The sequence below is a fragment of the Onychomys torridus genome, chromosome 7 (assembly GCF_903995425.1).
Source record: "Onychomys torridus chromosome 7, mOncTor1.1, whole genome shotgun sequence".
Classification (NCBI taxonomy): domain Eukaryota; kingdom Metazoa; phylum Chordata; class Mammalia; order Rodentia; family Cricetidae; genus Onychomys; species Onychomys torridus.
In genome coordinates, this window is record NC_050449.1 from 81,396,883 (window position 1) to 81,404,550 (window position 7,668).

General features: G+C 43.9%; 1 pseudogene; it reads right to left on the reverse strand.

The window, feature by feature from the left end:
• Window positions 1-734: 734 nt before the first annotated feature.
• LOC118587180 lies at window positions 735-1,087 on the reverse strand (annotated as a pseudogene).
• Between the last annotated feature and the right edge of the window lie 6,581 nt (window positions 1,088-7,668).

Genomic DNA, 7,668 nt, shown 5'->3' on the forward strand with positions numbered 1-7,668 from the left:
CAATATAAGTTTCTGTGTGTTTTCTTGGTTGGGTCTGAGTGACTGTGGGACTGGCAGGTAAGAGAGATTTGTCCTTACTATGGGCCAGGCAGAAAAACTCCAACTACACATATATGCATGATGCCAAGCTCTGCTTCTCATGTGAACACCGGGAATCTAAACTCAGGCCTCTGTGCTCCTAAAATCTTGGACAACACACAAATCCTAAGTCTATCTTCTAACATAATATAAAGTGGCTGGAGCAGAGCAGTGGTTTTCTTCTTCAAAAAGCACAGGCCATTCCTACACTCTCCTCTGTCCTGAGTCTAGAGAGTCAAAATGAGTTTTCCATGTCTCCTAATAAAAGCAAGAGGGATGATGGGAATATCAGGCATCATTAATAATTTTCATTGAATTCTCAAAGCTCTTAGTATGAATAGTAGCTGCTGCTATGCAAGGTGGTGGGTGTCTGTAAGCCCAACAGGACAATTCTGAGTCAAGGTAGCCTGGGCTACTTGGAAAGACCCTGTCTCCAAAGCAAAAACATTAAAAATCAACGAAGGTCCAATGATAGAATGGTAGCTCAGTGGTGAAGCACTTACCCAGCATGTGCAAGGCCCTGGGCTTTGATCTCTAAAAGACATTAATTATAAACATTGAAAAATAATACAGCCTAATATGCTTATATATGACAAAAGGCTGATCTTGTCATTTTTTGATACATAAAAAGGCTTTATTTGCAGGGGAGCAGGAATTTAGTCAAACAAGCCAAATCCCATGCCATCATCTGACTCCTCGGACTCCTCCTCCTTCTCGTCTTTCTTCTCCTCTGCTGCAGCAGGGGCAGAACTAGCAGCAGGAGCTGCAGAGCCAGGGGCAGCAGAAACAGCCACAGCCCCACCAGCAGGCACACTGGCAATTTTGCCAGCACCCTGGGCGATGACATCCTCAGTGTTTTTTTCATTCAGCTCACTGATGACCGACCTTGTTGAGCGGGTCATCGTCCCCCTCGATGCCCATGCTGTCTAGTATCTTTTTAATGTCTTTGGCGCTAGGAGAGGAGTTGCCCCCCAAGGGTGGCAAGCAAATAAGAGGCAACGTAGCACATGTCAGCTGCTGTGGACAGGCCTCACACGTGCAACCTCGGCGGCGTGAGGCAGCGAAAGGATGGCCATCTTGTCATTTTTAAAAGACATTCTAATCGCCACTTTATTAATGTCAGTATTTTTTTTAAGCAGAAGATTATGGCTTGGAGAAGAAACTCGGGGTAATCTAAATCAGTCCTTACCTTTTATCAGTGTTTGAATTGTGGCCCAGAAAGACAAAGCAAGTTTTCTAAACAACCTACTTTTATAGTTCCTGGTATTGTACCAACTCATTCATTTATTCTTAGCTCAATCCAAACAATTCAAATAAATAGTACTTGAGAAATTTAATACGTGCTTTAAAAATGAATTTTCTTTGCCCGAGTTTAGAATAAAAGACTGAGAACAAAGGAGAAGCTTACCAAATTTAGACTCTCATTAGACCTCTGGCTGTGGACTGACTAAAAATATTTTTAAATGCAAGTAAGAACTGGCATCAAAGAGAAAACTAACAGGCAACGCCACCATTATTTCTGACAGGACTTTGAAACACCAGTAAATGAATTCTCTACAATGAAGCCTCTCAGCCCCAATTTACATAAGTCAACAGCTTGTTCAAAGGCAAGATTTCACTTTAATTGGTTCCAATCTCCATCAGGAGCCTGCAGTTGGAATGCCACTAGCCTGCTTTCCATGATTCTAGCCAGTACGTTTGTTCAATGCCCTGACGTTTTTACATTCTCCGCTAGCTCCTGCTGCATCTGGCAGTTTTTTAATCGGTTTATTTGCAGTGCTCAACTTACACAGTCTGTCTTTCTCCCCTTTCCCTCTCTCTCTCTCCCCACCCCCGTGTGTGTGCACGCGTGCCTGTGTGTGTGTGTGTGTCCGAAGTCTCACTATGTACCACCATTTGTAGTGAAGGTCTCTAGAGGAAGGAACCTTGGGAGCATGAACTCGTAAGCACTGGGACTGGTTCAGGCTGTACTTCTTCATGTCCTCCCATGTTCCTCCTTGGTGGAAGGAAAACGAAATGAAAGTATACCCTCTTAGAACAGAGCAATCAACTGAGCACTGGATAAGGAGAAAGTAAGGGATTCTTCACTTCAAGGAGGAGAATGTCCTGAGTCCCAAGGAGACAAACTCTGTAACACTGCTTAAGCTGGATGTTCCTTTGGCTCTTGACCACAGCAACCCACAGCAACGGTTTGCAGCTGAGCCTGCGCTCTGCCACCTCCAGCTCTTCTCCAGCAGCCCTAAGCCCCTGAACTTCTCCCAAGCCCCGCTCCTTGGTCAACACTTAATGGAACCCTCTCAAAGAGGGTAAGGGAGAACTAATGTGAGAATCGTAGTCCTGGGTGAGCTCTCTAATTGCTTAATTTGAGCATTTAAATAAACTCTGGGAAAAAAGCTGTAGCAGCATGCATTGCTACAAAGTTATAATAACTCTTGGTGGCTCAATTTAAAACCCGTTCCTCCACTTCAGAACTGCTTTTATGCAGTCCTCACATTCTGACTCACCCATTCTCCCATGGGTTTCGTTGGGCCCTTTCTCTCTCTGGGGTTTTACTTCTTAAGGCACTGTTTGAAACCACATGAGAATGTTTTTAGGTTTGTTCATACTTTGGTTTATGAGCTAGATCTGAACTAATCTCTCTTGCCTTTTCTCCTTCAAGAACACCTCCCTCCCCTCAATCTACAAACAGGTTGGCAATTCCTCAATTTTAGGTTTCAGGAACTATAAGCAGTTACAGTTAGATTTGAATCTCATATAAATCTCCTAAGCCACACAATTAAATCCACTTAAATAATGCCCAGCTAGAACTTAAAACTCCTGTGGACTTACAAAAATCTGTTGATAATTAGAATTTATAAACATTGTCTATAGTTGCCAAGATGGCTCACTGGATAGAGGGCACTGTCTGCCAAACCTAATGACCTGAGTTTGATTCCTGGGCCCCACGTGGTGAGAGACCCAGCTCCCACAAATTGACCTCTGACTCCCACATGCACATGCATGCTCAAGCACACATGAAAAAATAAATGCAATAAGCATTGTCTAGTTCTTTTACAAATTCTAAATTCTGGGCTTGGGTTGATGTTGAGGTTTTTTTTATTTTCTCTGTTGATATTTGGAACAGATTTTCTAGGAATTATATATAAGGAGGAGTAGAAATTTAATATAGTATAACCAATTTTTCTTAATATGCATTTTCTTCCATTCATAAGAGCAAACTGTTCGTTTCCCTCACTTACTTGTCAAACAAATAAGAATTGAGCACTGTAGTGTACTGGGCAGATCCTACTGTAGCACAGACTGGTTCCTGATTTATGGAGTTTGGAGACCATGAGTGTTGAACTGAAATCTACAGAGGATGTGTCTGGAGGCTGGAGAACAAATGTGTATACAGTAGTAATTGGAAGCACACTTCGGGGAAAGTAAATAATTCCAAAAAGGCCATAGCACTTCCTTCCAGAAGGCAGCAGAGATAAACAGGGATGCCAGAACCACAAAAAGAATCAAGTTTTGAAGTCACACAGACCTTTATCCCTCTGGTCTAAATGGGAAATGAGGGAGTAGCACTGGTTGATTTCCCAAGTCCCATGATTCTCAGAAGGTGCCTGTGTGTGGTGGATGCCTCCTCTGCCCTGGAGAGCTTTAGAACACTTCTGGACCAGAGAACAGCACTCCATTGAGTCCAGATGCAGATAATGAGCTTGTAAGAGACAGAAGATGAACAGCTGCCATCTGTGTAGCCCAGCTGGTTAGAGCCAAGTGCTGAGAAAGTTGTTCATTCTAGTTTGATTCCACAATAAGATTGGAGTTCACACACACAGAAAGGTCCCTGAGAGTCTGAGCATCAGTTGCTAACAGAGCACCTCAAACACTAATATCTTAAAAAGCAACAGCCATTTTATTTGCTCACTATTTTGCAAGTTTACATACCAAATTCTTCTGCAGGCCTGGCCTGGGAATGCCCAGCCGAGGTCCTGTGAGGGTGTTCACCTGCACTATAGCTGTCCCACAGCCCGGTACCACTTCTGAATACCGGAACTGTCTGCAGGGTTATAAAAACATGCCTCATAACAGCCAAGCAGGCACACACATTTGCCAGCAGCATTTGTAAGGATTGCATTGTGAATCACAGCTTCATTCTCCACCCCATTCTATTGGTCATATACCCAAGAGTTAGGGGGAGAAGAAACAGTCTCCATCAACTAAGTGACAGAAGATGGAGTCACACTGCAGGAGTGTGTGGGCATTATAAATTATTTACCACACTGCTTGAAGGCACCCAGCAAACACTTGAGGGGTAGGGAAATATATATATCCTTTTGTTGTTGTTGTTGTTCACAGTTTCGTGTTTTGTTTTTCTTTATTTCTTTTTTTATAATTTAATTTTACATATCAGCCATGGGTTCCCCTGTCCTCCCTCCTCCTGCCCCCCCCCCCCCCCCCCGCCTTCCCCCCAGCCCCTCCCCTCCATTCCCATCTCCTCTAGGGCCAAGACTCCCCTAGGGATTCAATTCAACCTAGTGGATTCAGAACAGGCATGTCCAGTCCCCTCCTTCCAGGCTGAGCAAAGTGTTCCTGTGTAAGCCCCAGGTTCCAAACAGCCAGCTCATGCACTAAGGACAGGTCCCGGTCCCAGTGCCTGGGTGCCTCCGAACAGTTCAAGCTATTCAACTGTCTCACTTATCCGAAGGGCCTGATCCAGTTGGGGGGCTCCACAGCTTTTGATTCATGATTCATGTGTTTCCATTAGTTTGGCTATTTGTCCCTGTGCTTTTCCCAATCTTGGTCTCAACAATTCACGCTCTTACAATCGTCCTCTTTCTCGCTAATTGGAGTCCTAGAGCTCCACCTGGGGCCTGACCGAGGCTCTCTGCATCCATTTCCATCAGTTATTGGATGAGAGTTCCAGCTGGACCATTAGGGTGTTTGGCCATCTGATCACCAGATTAGGTCAGATCAGGCTTTCTCTCAGCCATTGCCAGTAATGGGGTAACTCTAACTAAGCAAGTGAAGGACCTATATGACAAGAACTTTAAGTCCCTGAAAAAAGAAATTGAATAAGATGTCAGAAAATGGAAAGACCTCCCATGCTCATGGATAGGTAGGATTAACATAGTAAAAATGGCAATCTTACCAAAAGCAATCTGCAGATTCAATGCAATCCCCATCAAAATACCAACACAATTCTTCACAGACCTGGAAAGAATAATACTCAACTTCATATAGTTAAACAAAAAACCCAGGATAGCCAAAAGAATCCTGTACAATAAAACAACTTCTGGAGGCATCACAATTCCCGACCTCAAGCTCTACTACAGAGCTACCGTAATAAAAAACAGCTTGGTACTGGCATAAAAACCAACATGTGGACCAATGGAATAGAATTGAAGACCCTGACATTAATCCGCACACCTATGAACATATAATTTTTGACAAAGAAGCCAAAAATGTACAATGGAAAAAAGAAAGCATCTTCAACAAATGGTGCTGGCATAACTGGATGTCAATGTGTAGAAGGCTGCAAATAGATCCATATCTGTCACCATGCACAAAACTTAAGTCCAAGTGGATCAAAGACCTCAACATAAATCCAGTTACTCTGAACCTGACAGAAGAGAAAGTAGGAAGTAGTCCTGAATGCATTGGCACCAGAGATCACTTTCTAAATATAACACCAGTTGCACAGACACTGAGAGAAACAATCAATCAATGGGACCTCTTGAAACTGAGAATCTTTTGTAGAGCAAAGGACACAGTCAACAAGAATATATATCCTTAACTGCAAAGGCTTATGGGTTACTTCCTCTCCCAGGAGCAAGGAACAGTTCTATAGATCAGAAGTTTGACTGGGTAGGGAGTACTGTGACGCACAAACCCTGGTGTATACCCTGGAAGGCTGTAGAGGGTCTGGTTTGGGCTTTAGTTTTCAGTAAGATTGTTGTTTCCATACTGGCATGGACTATTAACCTTGTAAGGGCTCAGTGGGTGAACGCATCTGCCTAATAAGGCTAGCCACCTGAGCTAGAGCCCATGTGAGCTGGATGTGGTGGTATGTACACACCTGTAATTCCAGCATGCCAACAGTGAGAAGGGAGGTTGCTGAGAAGTTTCAGACCAGCTAGTGTGAAGTGCAGAGGCAGAAATACAGTAGAGACCTTGCCTCAAATATAAGGTGGGAGACAAAAACCAACTCCCACGAGTTGTCCTCTGACTGCCATAAGAGGGTGCTGTGGCAGAGAGAGAGAGAGAGAGAGAGAGAGAGAGAGAGAGAGAAGGAAGAAAGAGGAAAGAGGGAATTCTATGAGGAACACGATAGATAAGATTGGATTTAAGCACAGCCAGTACACTATACATTATTCCCTTCACACATTGTAAAGAGCCCTATCAATTCAATCAAGTTAAAAAAATGTGCATATCATGCTTATTTGGTTTGGGGACATAGTCCCTTGACTAGAAATGGTACCTAACGAAAACACGTGCCTTCTTTCCAGTATCTGACCCAGCCCCACCTAGGTTTACTTATATCCTGGAGGTCCAGGATAGCACTTACTGCTCATGTTGCAACCTCAAGACTCATATCCACCAGGCTAGGTGACTCCAGCTGCCCCACCCTTCCCATGAAACAATCTGAGCAAAGTTGGGTGTGGTAGAACACACCTGTAACCCCAGCACTCACAATGCTGGGGTAGGAACAGCTGCTTATGTTTTAAGCACTTACAAGACAGAGGCAGATGGCTCTCCAGGAGTTTAAGGTCAGCCTTGTCTACATAGATAGTTGCAGGCCAGCCAGAGCTACATAGCAAGACCCTGCCACAAAACCCACAACAACTTTTAGGAGCTAGGGAGCACTTGAACAAGCTAGCCCTTCAGAATGAAATGTCTTCTCTTCCCTGCCTGACTAGCTTTTAATATATCTCTAAGCATCAACCTAGTGTTTCCTCTCTGAGTCCACACAGTAACCCAGACAGGCATGGCTTATCTGTGCTCTCAGCTCCTCCTTGTCCTGGCAGATCTCCCCAGACATCCCACCTTCTATCACCGTTAGCTCATGTATCCATCTCATCCAGGACTTTGAACTTCTGAGACTGAAAATAGATAACTTCTTACCATCAATGTTCATGTTGCTTTCAAGATAATATAGATCAGTAACTTTGCTTTTAAAAGATTCCTGACTTTCCTTGGTCTTTTTTTTTTTTTCAATCAAGAGATTACATTTCATGTTTAAACATCTCAGGCTACACAAGAATGTTATCTCTTGTTTTGACAGTAACTGTTGGTTTTGCTTCAGCTGAAATGGAGTGTGACTTCACTGGAGTCCTGAAATATTCTGTTAAGGTTGGCTCTGCCCTCTGCAGCACACACAGCTTGTCTTCTAGGCTCCAGCTGGCTCCACTCCACAGCTGCTGCTGTTCTTGGTGGTCATCCCATGGTACCAGAATCTCCAAGACAGTTGTAGCACCTTCACCAGTGGCCTCTCCTGGGATCTCTTTGGTGCCAAGCTTGAGCTGTTCTCCATAACCCCTTCATGCCTTCAAAACCAGTACTACCTGGGTGACTCTTACACTACTAAGTTCGGCTACCAGCATGAGG